This window comes from Hemicordylus capensis, chromosome 4 (genome assembly GCF_027244095.1).
Source record: "Hemicordylus capensis ecotype Gifberg chromosome 4, rHemCap1.1.pri, whole genome shotgun sequence".
Lineage (NCBI taxonomy): Eukaryota > Metazoa > Chordata > Lepidosauria > Squamata > Cordylidae > Hemicordylus > Hemicordylus capensis.
In genome coordinates this window covers 175,104,608-175,120,545 of record NC_069660.1, presented here as the reverse complement: position 1 = coordinate 175,120,545, position 15,938 = coordinate 175,104,608, and the positions used below count along the sequence as shown (strand labels likewise).

At 44.2% G+C, this 15,938-nt stretch overlaps 1 protein-coding gene across 1 annotated transcript in view; it reads right to left on the bottom strand.

The window, feature by feature from the left end:
- RIN2 (Ras and Rab interactor 2) overlaps positions 1 to 15,415 on the bottom strand; it is a 126,754-nt gene extending 111,339 nt beyond the window's left edge. The window contains exon 1 of the mRNA XM_053247249.1: positions 14,447 to 15,415. The gene's annotated coding sequence lies outside the window, so the exon portion shown is untranslated. The remainder of the gene's footprint in view (positions 1 to 14,446) is intronic.
- Positions 15,416 to 15,938: the final 523 nt, after the last annotated feature.

The window sequence follows — 15,938 nt, the reverse complement described above, 5'->3', positions numbered from 1 at the left end:
GTTAAGATGAGGAGCATTTTCAACATGCCTTTTGCTGGTTTGAAAAACATAAATCTAGTGATAGAGTAATTACTGATTGAAATCCCCATAATAACAGGGAAAATAATTAAGGGAAAGTTAGTCTGCCCACTGAAAATTCTGAATCCAAATTTGGGAGGGGCAAGTCCTGGCAATTTCTAGAGAGTGACTTCCTGGTTCTGAACATAGGTGCCTGATAAAGACAGTCACTTGTATAGTTAAACATCCATTCCTCCTCCCTCCCGTTCTGTCCTTTTTGTTATCTCCCTCTGCCTCCTTTCTCTCACACCCACCAAAGTGGGGGAAGCAGAGGCCCTCAGCAAAGCTTGGAATAAATTACTAGAAAGCAAGTCCATTGATTCCACTGGAGCTTATTTCTGAGTACACACGTATTAATTGTTAATTGATTTTAATTGTTTTTGTTTTGATGTAAACTGCCCTGAGCCATTTTTGGAAGGGTGGTATATAAATCAAATCAAGGAATCAGGACAAGCAGAGATCCCAGGCAAGAATGTGGGTTCCCTTTTTTTCCTTCCTCCCAGCCCCTCAGCAAAGCACAGAAGGGGGAAACTCCATTTATTTCTCCGTGGCTAACTTCTGAGTAAAAATGTAAAAGATTGGGATCAAAGACCAATGTTCCCTCTAACAGGTATTCCCAGATTTTGTTGACTACAACTCCCATAATCTTCAAGCAAAAGCCATGCAGTTGAGGGTCCTGGGAGTTGTAGTCAACAGCATCTGGGAATCCCTGTTAGAGTTTAACACTGCCAGGGATCCCATGCTAGGAACTTCTGAAGGAGGAACCTCAAGGAAATCCTCAAGACCATTCCCACCCAGCACCAAGTAACCATAATTCTGGTATAGACTGATCTTGAACATGGAAGTTCTATATCAGAGCCAAACTTCCACACTTTGCCTTGGTCTTTCAGTTGGACATTGGCTGGGAAAGGATGCATCCAGGCAGACATTTAACAGGTGAAGTTTACCTAATCACTTCCTGGAGATGCCCCTGATAATTTCTGCCTGATGCATCTCTAATCAAGGCAAAATGTGGGTGCATGGAGCCTCATTTCTAAAGCCATCATCATATACCAGACTGTACAGTCTTTGCACTTATATGACACAGAAGTTAAGATGGGCACCTTAGCTTTCAATTTCCATTCTTTTTAGCATACAAGTGAAAAACTAAAGCAGCTTCACTCTCATCTTAAACTGAAGGATAATTCTGATGGGCAGATATAGGGTATAAACGGAGAAAATGTGAAAAGATACATACCAAAACTGTATAGAGAAAAAAAGAAAAGGAAATAAAATTGTTTTAAGCTCCCTTGGAAGCCAAACTCTTTCTCCTCAGCTCATCTATGCCTTTGGTTTAGAAACCAGAAAAGCATACCTCTGTTTATAGCATCAGCAGCCATCCCATTCACAACCACTGCAGTTCTGGTTACTCAAGTTTGCAAAGCCATAATTTCCCCCTTATTCCTTAGCTCAGCAATCCCCTTCACAGAGAGTGCCTGCCTTTTCTCTCAATGCCCAGCACAACGGAACTACAAAAGAGCATACAAACGATATAAGATCTGCTTTTTGAGCATATAAAACACTAAGTGGTCCCCCTGGGGTTCCAAAAGGTAAGAAACCCTAGAGAATGCCAAGACTTATGACTTCCACAGAGAAGCAGACTACCCTTTTGAAACGGTAAGAGGAGGTTTTGCAAAAATGGACAAACTCAACTATTACTAGAGCAACATATTATATTGCTGTCTATCCACCCATCAAATCTGATGCTATGGACATAGTACTCCAGCCCCTTCCCCCCACCAATCCAAATAACTTCATATGCCGTCCCCTCCCAAGCTAGATCCTGGGCTTAGGTGTGGTAGCAAGGCAGTGCATCACTGATACATTAACTCTCTTCCCACCTGCCAGGAAGACATGAAGGGTGTAAGTGTGTGCATGCAAGAGGGAACTTGTATACTGCAAGGACTCCTGAGGTATGTTGCACAGGGACACACATTGCACACCTCATGGGACCTCTACAAATGAAGGCTGCTCCACCCAGCGGCAGAGGTGGATAAGAGCTCTCACCACAGTATTGTCCCCAAGTGTAGTACTTTACTTCTTCCCAACAGGAATAAATGGCAATCATTTGCAAGTGGGTGCATTTTGGGACAGCAGTGGGGTTGGGAGCTAAATCTGCTACCCACCATAGGTGGCTCCAGGCACTGTATCAAGCGGCACAACTTCATGCTAGGTTCTGTTTCTCATTCACAGCAAAGTGCATTGGAACATGTGCGGGACAAATGTTGGACCCAGTTTTTAGACATGCTGATGCCTTCTAGCAGGGTTTTCACCTTTTTTTTTTTTTAGTGTGCTCCTCCTGTCACAAACCTTCAGCTCAGGTCTCCTAGAGAGGGGTGTCTATTTTTTATTGGTGTATAGCTTCTTGGCTTGTGTGTGTTTAAATGCACACCTACTTCATTACAGAGATGCACATTCATCCACATGCATAAAAACAGTTATCTTAATAGCAACCTTCACAACTTCCAATGAAATCAAAGGAGTGTATGGCTAAACAGAAGGTTTTAGGATTGCTTTGTGAGAGCTGCTGCAGTGCGACAATAATTTGGGTACTTTGAAACCTTGTCCCCACATATAGCAAATACCAAGAGTTATTCATTAACAACTCAGAGCAAGCATTTAGCAAACCAGGCAAAAGTAGATGAGAAAGACAAGTGAAGTGCAAACAATAAATTTGAAGAAAGTTTACTGTATTCAGCAAAAACGAACAAGTGTGTCAAGCTGCTACACTGGGAAAATCACAAGTCATGAAAGATAAAGCATGTAGGTAGAAACACCCAGGATCAAGTTTCCCACTCAAATAACAGATCAGCGCCAAAAGATAAAGATGAACGATCACTGTTCATGAAGAGGACAATGTTTAAAAGGTACAGTATTCCATATAGGAATGGGATAAGAAACTCCTCATCTGGTTTAAGACAGGCAAGGAAAGGTATTCCATGTTATACAAGTCCCACCAATCCTTCCCACCCGACCCCACTCATTGTAACAATGGGCTTTTTGCTAGCATAGCATATTTGACAATTTTTGGCTAGTCATAGGATGCTGCCATATACTGAGTCAGACCATTGGTCTATATAGCCCAGTACTACCCCTGCTAACTGGGCAAAAGAGGCACCTTTTACCACACTGATTCTCTTTATTTAGCAGGGGGAGAATAACTGGCCCTATCCACCCCCAGCACAGTACCTCCAGTGCCTGTTGCTGGTGTCTGTCTTATCTTTCTTTTAGATTGTGAGCCCTTTGGGGACAGGGAGCCATCTTATTTATTTATTTTTTCTCTGTGTAAACCACCCTGAGCCATTTTTGGAAGGGCGGTATAGAAATCGCATTATTATTTATTTCTTGTTTACACAGTCAGACAGGTGTTATTGACTGGTTTGTTTTATCCAGACATCGAGTCCTTCCCAAGGACCTGGGATGCCAGAATTTTATCATCAATACTGTTGGTTATTATAGATATCGTCGCAAAATATAGGCTGTTCCCAGTAAAGTTGCTTTTTGTAATTGGCTGATGGTGATTTCGGTGGCCCCTATGGTGTTGAGGTGCTCTTCAAGGTCTTTTGGAACTGCACCTAGGGCACCAATTACCACTGGGATTATTTTGGTCTTTTTCTGCCACAGCCTTTCAATTTCAGTTTGTAGATCTTTGTATTTTGTGATTTTTTCTATTTCTTTTTCTTCTATTCTGCTATCCCCTGGTATTGCTATGTCGATTATTTTGACTTGTTTTTCTTTCTTCTCGACTACAGTTATATCTGGTGTATTGTGTGGCAGATGTTTGTCTGTTTGTAGTCGGAAGTCCCATAATATTTTTACATCTTCATTTTCTTCAACTTTTTCAATTTTATGGTCCCACCAATTTTTGGCTACAGGTAGCTTGTATTTTTTGCAAATGTTCCAGTGTATCATCCCTGCTACCTTGTCATGCCTTTGTTTGTAGTCAGTCTGTGCGATCTTTTTACAACAGCTGATTAGGTGGTCCACTGTTTCATCTGCTTCTTTACAAAGGCGGCACTTGCTGTTTGTTGTGGATTTTTCGACTTTTGCTCTTATTGCATTTGTTCTTAGTGCCTGTTCTTGCGCAGCCAGTATTAAACCCTCTGTTTCTTTCTTCAAGTAACCATTCTTAAGCCATTGCCAGGTCTTGGTGATGTCTGATTTTCCACTTATATTGTGCAAATATTGACCATGCAGGGGCTTATTTTTCCATTTTTCTGCTCGGTTCTTGACTTGTTCTTTCTTGTAGGCCTGCTTTCTTTCATTGGTGTTGAATAGTTTCTTGTTATTGACCAATTTAAGTGCATCTTCTTCACTATCCTTGATATATTCTTCAAGGCCTCTTTTTTCCTCCTCTACTGTTTGATGGACTTGCAGCATTCTTCTTCCACCTGAGCTGCGAGGCAGGTATAGCCGATCGACATCACTGCAGGGGTGCAGAGCATGACTGATGGTCATTATTTTCCTGGTCTTACGATCCAGCGTCTCTAGCTCTGCCTGGGTCCAGTCTATTATTCCTGCACTGTATCTGTTAACAGGTATAGCCCAGGTGTTTATGGCTTGTATGGTGTTCCCGCCATTGAGTTGAGGATTTTTCTAACTCTCCTGATGTATTCACTTCCAATTTTTCTTTTAACTTCAGTGTGTGAGATGTTATCAGCCTGGAGAATGCCCAAGTATTTGTAATATTCTTTCTCTTCCAGGTTCTTGATGTTGCTTCAATTGGGCAGTTCTATTCCTTCTGTTTTTCTTATTTTTCCTCTGTTCATTATTAATGCAGCACACTTGTCTAGTCCAAACTCCATTGCTATATCGCTACTGAATATACGGACAGTGTTTAGCAGTGATTCAATTTCTGACTAGGACTTTCCATACAATTTCAGATCGTCCATGTACAGCAGATGGTTGATTTTACTTGATGTTTTAGATGTTTGGTATCCGAGGCCTGTTTTGTTTAGTATTTGTGAAAGTGGGGTCATGACGATTACAAACAACAGAGGGGATAGTGAGTCCCCTTGGAAAATACCTCTTCTAATGCTAACCTTTCCAAGTGTCTCACCATTGATTGTTAACTGTGTACTCCACATGCTCATTGCTTTTTTTATAAATATCTGAATGTTTTTGCTGACACCAGTTGTTTCTAAACATTTTAGTATCCATGTGTGAGGCAATGAATCGAAGGCTTTCTTGTAGTCAATCCATGCAACAGTTAGATTTGTTTTTCTTCTCTTGCAGTTTTCTAAAATCATTTTGTCAATCAGCAGCTGGTCTTTTGTGCCTCTGGTGTTTGGGCAATTTCCTTTCTGTTCAACTGGAAGCTGTTTGTTAGTTAATAAGTGTTGCATCGTTTCATCTGCTATTATTCCAGTTAATAATTTGAACATGGTTGGCAGGCAGGTGATCGGCCTATAATTACTTGGAACTGCACCTTTTGCTGGGTCTTTCATGATGAGATGAGTTTTCCCAGTTGTTAGCCACTGTTCAACATCACCGCCTTGCAAAATGTGATTGAACTGTTTTGATAGTGGTTTATGAAGGCTTTTTAGGTGTTTAAGCCAAAAGCCATGCAGTTCATCATCGCCTGGCGCAGTCCAATTTTTAATTTTCTTTGTTCTTTCACTTATTAGTTCTGGTGTTATTATTAGATCTTGCATTTGTTGGTTACATTTTTTGACCTCTTTCATCCAGCCTGCTTTTTTATTATAATCTATTGGATTGTCCCATAATTTCCCCCAGAACTGCACTGTTTCTTCTTTATTTGGTGTTTCTACGTTTCTTGCAGTTTCTCCTTCTATACTTTGGTAGAAACGTCTCTGATTTGACTGGAATTGGAGATTCTGCTTGTTTTGTGTAATTCTGGCTTTGTATCTGCTAATCTTCTTTGACACTGCTATTATTTGCTGCTTTATTATTTCCAGGACTTCACTAATTTTCCTTGAATCTAGGTGGTATTTTTGGATCAGATACTGTTTGGTGTTTTCATTCTTCAGCTTCTTGTCTTTCATATCTTTCAATTTACTAGCATCTGATCTAAGCCTGGAGATTTTATTTTCTAATCTAATCTTCCATTTAGGTGATGTACTGCTTTCTTTTTTGACAGGTCCACTGATCTTATATCCGAGCTCTTGTGTTGTTATTGTTGCTGCACTGTACATTAGTTGGTTTGTTTCTTGCAAATTATTGGTTGTTATTTCTGCAAGTGCAGCATTGACATCTTTTAATGCCTGAGCAAGTTGTTTTTTGGCAACTGTTTTTAGAGCTGGAAGTCGAACTCTGGTGGTTGTTTGGTTCATGTGCTCAGTTATTTTTTGCTTTAGTTCTTGTTGCTTTTCTGTTAAACGGCATTTGGGTTTTTGAGGTGAAGGCAAAGGGGCGGTTGCCTGGTTTTGATTTTGAAACAGTTCAGCAACAGTGGCATCCTCGATTTCTGACACCTCCTCCACCTGCGCCTGAGCAACTTCTTCAGTTGGTGGTAATTCTTTTTCCATATCTTGAGCCTGTGTTGCTCCTTGCAGTTCTTCCAGCTCAACTCCTGTGAATACTTTATTTCTTATTATTAATCTTCTCTGGTCTGCTAGCCTTTGTTCTGTTATTTCTCTATCTGGATGCTTCTCTTTCCAAATTTGGTACATTCTTTTAAAATAACCTTTTCTAGTTGGACTAGACTTGTAATAGCAGATCATTATTTGCTTGTTGGCATTTTTCGTATATTTTTTTCGGTTAAGCGACGTTTCTTCCAGTAACTTTGCTGTCTCCAGCCCTGGTTGCTCAACTGAAGATCCTGAGTCCTGTTGCCCACTTGCCACCAGATGTCCAGGGACTATAGCACCTGGCGCGGTCCTTGTTGACCCGGGCGATGACCCGGTATAGATTTATTAAAGCTACGTCTCACCATATTGTTGATGGGAGAGGCACTCTTTGTCTGGCTCCTCTGGTGAGACCTGTCCAGTATGGTTGGACCTCTGGCATAGCTCTCACCTTCCTCAGAGCACACGAGCCCCACAACCACGCCAAGGTAGTGCCTCACTGGGGGGCATTATTATTATTATTACTACTACTACTACTACCTTCACAGACTGGCAGTGGCTTCTCCAAAGTTGCAGGCAGGAATCTCTCTCAGCCCCATAATTGTGCTTTGGCAACGTATTGTATGCTTTGGTAGTTTGTTGGTTCAATAAAAAAATCTTGTCCTATTTTGGAGAAGCCAGGAAGGGAACTTGAAACCTTCTGCTGTTCCCAGAGCAGCTCCATCCTGAGGGGAATATCTTGCAGTGCTCACACATCAAGTCTCCCATTCATATGCAACCAGGGTGGACCCTGCTTAGCTAAGGGGACAAGTCATGCTTGCTACCACAAGACCAGCTCTCCTCCAATTGTCCCAAAACTAATTTCAAAAATATCAATTACAGTATTTTTTTACTAATCTCAAGTCAGCTCAGAGTTAGGGCCATCATGCTGAAAGCAGGAAAGTTACATCTCCCTTTTGCTGCTTAAATTTTCCTAATCTCATGCCTTAACTGAGATTTCTGCCCCTATATTTCACAGCAGTACCACTAAAAAAAGGCAGTATCTGGACCATACAGTCACTCACCTCAGGTAGATTGGCAGAGGGGAGGGAGGGTGGGGTTCTGAGCAAACATAAGCACCACACCCTACAAAGGAACTGTGGACTGGCCTCCCTATGAGGCCCCAGTAGTAAGTATTTACACAGACATACTCAATACATTATGAATCTCAGGGCTTTACAGTTCTAAGGAAATTACTCTCTTGGCAGTGGCGTGCAGGGCTGGGCACAGTTGTGATGGTGTTGGCAGCTCTGCTAGTTTGACAGGTCTGCAAGGAATGCATACCCTGCTGTTAAGGCAACTGCCTGCTGACTATCACTTTTTAAAAGTGTACTTTCATATGCTTGCAGCTTACAATCTTGCCTCCCTTGTAGGATACAATGGCTCATTATTCATGTTAGGGTAATGGCAAGCACCTATTCATGGGGAAAGACCATTCATCCTATTACCAGAGTGCCCCTTGTTATAACACGAGAGGTAAGCTGGTCTTGTGGCAGCAAGCATGACTTGTCCCCTTAGCTAAGCAGGGTCCACCCTGGTTTGCATTTGAATGGGAGACTACATGTGTGAGCACTGTAAGATATTCCCCTTAGGGGATGGAGCCACTCTGTAAAGAGCAGCTAGGTTCCAAGTTCCCTCCTCCCTGGCAGCATCTCCAAGATAGGGCTGAGAGAGATTCCTGCCTGCAACCTTGGAGAAGCCGCTGCCAGTGTGAAGACAATACTGAGCTAGACAGACCAATGGTCTGACTCAGTATATGGCAGCTTTCTATGTTCCTGTGTAACTGGCCCTTATGCTATGGTAGCATGGAGAATCACACATTAGTGGTATCATCTGCTTGGGCAACAAAGCTATGCAGAAGTGCCTCTATTAGACATCCTTAAACCACTGCATCCTGTTTGCTCACAGATCTAGCACAAACTCCTCATCCTTGTCCTTGCTTTCCTTGCATCTCCAAAGGTCTCCTGTTTCCTTAAACAAATCTACCCATTTGCCTTTTGGTGTCTTTTATGTCTAGAATTTCCTCCCAGAACACCTACATGACATCATCTCTCTCTTCCAGCTCCAATCCTCTATGACATCCCTGTCCATGACCTTTGCTCCTCCAGATCCACCTCCCACATCCATTAAAAGGCCTCCTGCTTCCTTAATCGGCAACTCCATTCATTCTCCTTGGCCACTTCTTATGCTTAGAACTTCCTTCCAGAACTTCCACATGATGCCCCCATCTCTTCCTTCAATTACTTTCTCAAAACCATTTTTAATGAAGCATTGGGCTTAGCCTCTTAGTCCTCATCCCTAAGAAACTACTAATTGAACTAAACACAGATTCTTCTTGTTTAAAGTCCCTACCCATTTCCCCTCCTTCCTTCAGCTGCCTCCCTTGTCAAATTTTAAACCATAAATTTCTTAGGGCAGTGGCCTGTGCTCTTGTTTGCTACATTAGAAAAGCACTACTTACTCTCTCTCTCTGATGATGCTATACCAGTGGTTCCCAAACTGGGAGCCTCTAGTTGTTGCTGAACTACAACTCCCATCAGCCCCAGCTACAACATCTGGAGGCTCCCAGTTTGGGAACCACTGTGCTATACAAACAAGAATATTACTGATATCTCATATTGAAGTGGACATCAAGGCACAAGCTATGTTAAGGCTTGTACTGTGAAGGCAATTCCAAACCAATAAAATTGCCATGAAGCTTCTGTGCACTTGCCTTTATTGTTCCATGGAGAACACTTGCTGCATATTCACAGTCCAATTCAAAAACACGAACAACTTACTTTCTGGCCAGAGGTCAAAATCATATTCCTCACCTACAACAATCAAGGCCAAACATGAATTTTTTGATGCCTATGACTGCAGTATCTGTAGCCGTGCTTCCATTTATTATTACACTAGTAGAAGGCCCAGCAGCCACCTAACGGCTCAGTGGGGAAGCAACCTGCCTAGAGAGCAGGAGGCTGTTGGTTCGAATCCCCGCTGGTGTGTTTCCCAGAATATGGGAAACTCCTATATCGGGCAGCAGCAATATAGGAAGGTGCTGAAAGACATTATCTCATACTGCATGGGAGATGGCAATGGTAAACCACTCCTGTATTCTACCAAGAAAACCACATGGCTCTGTGATCGCCAGGAGTTGACACTGACTCAACAGGACAATCAGCATTGTGTGCGCACATTGAGGGAGGGCTTAAGGCATATTGCAACTTTCTCAGGCAGTGTCCCCTCTAAGATACATACATGCGCACTCACAAGTTTGTTGATGTCCATTCAGTTAATTTTAGATCCTGCTCAGATTGAATCAGGAAGGCCGCATTCTGAATATACGTGCGCACACACTGCCTTGATACTGCCTCTCCGAACAAAACTCATTCCACACAAATGAAAAAAATAAGAGAACACTGGCCCCAAGCACGCTCCCTTCTTTTTATAAAATGAGAAGGGAGCATGTGCTTGGGGTTGCCAGGAGGGCAAGTGGCAGAGCTGGCAGCCACACCGGCAAGCACATCTCTTGCTGCCCCCTGCCCAGCTGCCCCTTACCTTCCAAAGGACCCCCACCCCACTGTACTTGTAAAGGGGAATCTTCACCAGATTCTCCTTTACAAGTATATCCCCCCCAAACTGGTTTGACCCAGTTTGATGGCCAAACCAGACCTGGAACCAGACTGGTTCAGATCTGGTTTGGATTCAGACCAAGCCAGCCAAACTAGTTCTGTGCACACCCCTATTATCAGTTCACACAGGATGATGGCAAGACCCCAAAGGGCTCATTAGTATCCTATATGAACCAAGACTGCATCTTAGAATATGCTCCAGAATCATTCATTCGGTCATGGACAAAATTTGCATTATGGTTCATCCTTGTGAATTCTTGCATTGCCAAGATTTTTCCATCTCCACACAACATGCACCAGTTGTCACTTCCCATCATCCCAAGATCCAGCAATAAATTACAGCTTGCTGTCAATCCAATTAAGCCACTTCTTATGGGTTGTATCCAAAGGAGGCTGCCACGAGTAAGTCCCAACAAAATTAATGGAACTTTTAACTAGTTCCATTTCTTTCAACAGGACTGTGTCATGCAATCTAACTTTCTTTAGATGCAACCCTATGTTTCTTCACTCTTTGAATTGCCTGACCACATGCAACTGAACAGGATACACATCTGCCAAAGCACTTTCTTTCACTTACATGGTCAGCCCCACCCCGCCTAAAAAACCCCACTGTTCCCCATATTTCCCTTCTGGAGTTCACTCCAAGATAATTTTTTACCTGCAATGGCAGAAATAACAAGGAAGTACTCTCCAACATCTTGTATGGCAACAGAAGTGAACAACAACAACATACATACATACATATTACGGGGAAGGGTGTGCAGCTTTTGGACAAGATCAAAAACCCAGATCAGTTGACCTCCCAAAAGAGGTTCAGGGCTTTAAAGAAGTAACAGACTGGCAAACAATATGCATTGCTCACAAATGAACTGGCAGGGCAGATTTTATTTATTTTATTTATTTTTTACATTTATATCCTGCTCTTCCTCCAAGGAGCCCAGAGCGGTGTACTACATACTTGAGTTTCTCTTTCACAACAACCCTGTGAAGTAGGTTAGGCTGAGAGAGAAGTGACTGGCCCAGAGTCACCCAGCTAGTTTTATGGCTGAATGGGGATTTGAACTCGGTTCTCCCCGTTCCTAGTCCAGCACTCTAACCACTACACCACGCTGGCAGATCAAACAATTAACAGAAAATATGACAGCAGGGAAAGGAGGTGTGGAGAGTTGGCCACAGAGGAATATCACACTATCCCAAGCAGCTGTATGTGAAAAACCTATAGAATTTACATTGTAAGTTAGTATGGAAATATCAGGTCAATTATAGATCTGATGCACCAACAAGGATTGCAATAGTGTTCGACTAGCTTTCTTCCCCCCCATCCCCAACATCTCTCTTTAATCCTCACCACTTTGATGCAAACAAGATGTTGATGATTGTCAGAAGTATTAATGATTTAAGATGTGTGCAACATGCTGGTAAGTAATAACTGAAATCCAAATGCAAAATAATACTTAGATATTGCTTCTGAATAAAGGTTGTGCCGTTGAGTCGGTGTCGACTCCTGGAGACCACAGAGCCATGTGGTTTTCTTGGCAGAATACAGGGGTGGTTTACCATTCCCCACTTCCACCCCCGCGCAGTATGAGATGATGCCTTTCAGCACCCTCCTATAGCAGTTTCCCATATTCTGGGAAACACACCAGCAGGGATTCGAACCAACAGCCTCCTGCTCTCTAGGCAGGTTGCTTCCCCATTGCGCCATTAGGTGGCAGGTGGCATCTCTTCTGCATGCACCAGTCTAAACGTGTGCAATGTCTGCATGCTGCTGCCAACTGCCCTCAAGTCAGTACAGTACTCATGTAAATGACCAGCATACTTAGCCCAAGAACACATATAAGTGCTCCCTTGCCACGAATGTCCATACAAAGAAAAAAATTTCAGCAGCAGTCATATGTCTGCTGAACAGCATTCAATAAAATAATTTACAACATTCATTCCATGATTTCTAAATCCCAACTCAAATATTCAGTTAATGATCACAATAATAATGAGCCAGCATAGTGTACTGTTTAGAGTGCTGGACTAGGACCGGGGAGATCTGAGTTCAAATCCCCATTCAGCCATGAGACTTGCTGGGTGACTCTGGGCCAGTCACTTCTCTTTCAGCCTAACCTACTTCACAGTGTTGTTGTGAGGAGAAACGTAAGTATGTAGTACACTGCTCTGGGCTCTTTGGAGGAAGAGAGGGATATAAAATGTAATAAATAAATAAATAAATAAATAAAAACAACCCAGTGATAAAAGAGATGCAAAACATTGTTTTGTGTGTGTTATACACATTCTGCATCATAGAATCTGAATGATTTACTAATTGTTTCATTACATATTTTCACCACATTAGATAAGCACTGTGAAAGTTATTCCAGGAAATTGGAGCTGACAGTTAAAATGGGTGGATGGCCTAAACTTTTAAGACCGCTTAACCCAAACTAAAAATAAAATAGCTGTAGCAAAATGCCACAAAAACATTTGGTCCAAGGTCTCAGTAAACTTATTGGAATTGTCTGAGATAAAATCATCTATAACCCAGGAAATAAACTAACATGAACAATAATATCAATAAGATTTTATTTATTTATTATTTTATTTTTTACATTTATATCCCACTCTTCCTCCAAGGAGCCCAGAGCGGTGTACTACATACTTGAGTTTCTCCTCACAACAACCCTGTGAAGTAGGTTAGGCTGAGAGAGAAGCGACTGGCCCAGACTCACCCAGCTAGTATCATGGCTGAATGGGGATTTGAACTCGGGTCAACTGTTCTTTAAGACAACTGTTTACGCAGTTATCTTAAAGAAAATTGAGCTTAGTACCTTTGCTGCATTAGGATAAGGCAAGAAGAATTCTGGGCTTAATTTCCAAAGTGAGAAGTGAATGTCAGAGTGCAGCCTACTTAGAAAAAACTCCTCACCTAAAGTCTCTATCTCCCACAGCTTAGGGACGTGGAACTGCTAATAGTTATTCAAGTGGTGAAAGGAAGATATTCTGGAAACACTCAGGGGAACCTTTTTTTTTTTTTAATAACCCCCCTTGGTCAAATCAAACCCTCCTCCTGTCACTCCATGTAGCAGAGCCACATTCAGAATCATTTTTTCTAGACCATAGGTTATCAAGACCACCAGTCCCAGCTGACAGCTGTTCCTATGCACTTTCTCCCACTTCAGACATCAAGACCCCATCTCCTGCTTTCTGTCTCATCAAGCCCAAGAAGCAGCCTTATGATAGGAAAAGCTGAGACAGCCACTCCAGTCAGTGGATCATGAGCACCATTAGGGAGGCAGAGTGGAAAACAGACAGATCATTCTGCACTGTAGACACAAATAATCATAGTTCTACACAAGATCATGGCCTTGGATACAGAGTCAACACAAGTAAAGTACTGGGGCCAGGTTACACACAGGCACCCACTTCTACATTAAGATTACTCTCAGAGCCCCTTCACCCAGTGCGCACAGTGCCTGCACAAAGAAGACAAACAAACAAATATTCGATGGTGCTTAATTAACTCTTTCCTTCTTGCTGCAGTTATTCATATCCAATCCGGACTTTCCTGACTATCCAAAAGCCTGAAAGGAAGTGAGAAGGAATTACGCAAACAGACTTGTTCAGCGATGCTTTCCAAGACTTTGTGAAAGAGTCAGCTGAAGAGCAAGGCAAATTAAGCACACCCACGCTCCTTGCTTATCCCCCAGGTCAACTTGAGGGGCAAAGACAGCAAGGGCAGTTGCGGGGTGGGGGGGGGGGAAGAGTCCCTCCCCAAAAGTGGCTTACCCCCCATTTCTGTTTCAGAAATCTAATATGTGGGACACAGCTTGCCCGCCCGTAAATGCACGTTGCCCCTTCTGTGCACCCCCACCCAGGCGACATTCCAGGTGTCCTGCAACATTCCAGGCCCATTTCCTGCCTCTGAGAACAAAACTCTCGAAGCGCAGTTGTGTTTTGTTTGCACACTTTCAAAAGTTACATCTGTCTTCCCCCGAAACTACCTTGCGGGTCAAGACATCACTGAGGAGCCTGTGTCTCCCCCTCCTCACTCTCAACCTTTCCCCAAACGTTTTCCTGCCTGGAGGAATTCGCGCCCTCGGAGGCACGTCGCCTCTTCCTTTCGCCTCCCTCCTCCTCCTCCTCCGGGTCTGCCCGGACAGATACCTGCGTGCCGTGCCTTACCTTTCAGAGAGCTGCGAAGGAGCCTGCAAGGAGAGCAGCAGCAGGAGAAAGGGCAGCACGGACCAAAGGAGGCAGCCCCGAAGAACGCGCCGTGCCAGGAAGAACGAGAAGCAGGCGGGCCAGCCGAGCTTTGTTTCGGACTCGGCCGGCCTACCGCCCCCGCCTCGTCCCTCAGGAGCAGCGGCGCTTCGGCCGACCTCTTGGGGCGGAGCGGCCGGCTCACAAAAGCTCCCCCCACAGAGGACAACGCAGTGTGCACAGTTGGTCTCCGCCGGCAGCTGGAATCCTGGCCGGGCAGGGAGTGTTTCGGAAAGGAAGAGGAAGTCCCGCTCGGGTCGAGGAGGGCTTGGAGCAAGGGCGGGGGGAGGCAGCAGGCAGGCAGCGGCCAGGTTAGCCGTGGCGGAACGCCGAGAGGGCTGGCAGCTTTCTTGGCGCTTTGTTGCAGGCTGCACTGGGCAACTTACAGGTGCTTGGCGGGGCCTCGCTTCAGCTCAGAGACCTGGAATCCATGCCAGGACAGCGGCCGTGGGACATCGCAGAGAGTTCCTCTGAGGATGGCCAGAGTATCCCTCCTTCCTCTAAAGCCAGTCAGTCGCATCTGAGACGGGATTTGTTGCGCGCCAGAAAGAAAACCCGTGTTTTGTAAGCATAGGTTCGTTGCCAGTTCAATCGTGCGACGGAGCAAGGAGTGCCTCTGTGGACGTTCAGAGTGCTGCTTTCCCCTCACCACAGCCAGTTCTCCCACATTCCTCTGGGACAGAGCTTGTTGAGCAGAACCGAAAGCCACTGTTTCTTTCTTGTTTTGCCGTGCGGCTGTGTAGGGTAGAGACGCTTAGGCTCTGCGTGCAAGAAGCGATGCGAATCGCTCTTCCCTCCTTGTTTCCACGTTGCTGCTCTTTGAAGAGGGCCAGGCGAATGCGTTGCTCCCGTTTGCAATTGGACTCTCCTCCTCGCTCCCTGCCGCTTCCGAACAGCTGCTGGATGGGCGGGGGGCGAGGGGCGGCGGATAAAACATGAAAGGGAAACGTGAGAGAGTTTGTTGCTTAGCACGCAGGAGGGCTGCGCAGGGCAGGCGGATTCCCTAAAGCGAGGGGGAAGGCGGAGGAGGAGCCGGTGGCGTGGACCTGCTGAAGCTGGTTTGCCCACTTGTTGCCACTGGAATGAGAGGAGAAACAGCCTTTGGGGCCTAGCCCTACATTTTGGTGTATTTAGCAGCAGCGGCGGCATAAGAATTTGGTTTTTATTGATGTGTTTGTACTCCCTCGTAATTTTTACACTAAAAGCAGCTAGAACTATAATCTTGCGATGTTTAAAAATGCAAGCAATTTCTGATTTAAAGCATCAGCTGCTACTGCAAGTCTGTGTGCCCCTTCTTGAAAGAGTAAATGCCATTGCCATTAATGAGTGGGACTTATTTTTGAGTATAAGCCACCTAATGGCGCAGTGGGGAAATGGCTAACAAGCCAGAAGTTGCCGGTTCAAATCTCCGCTG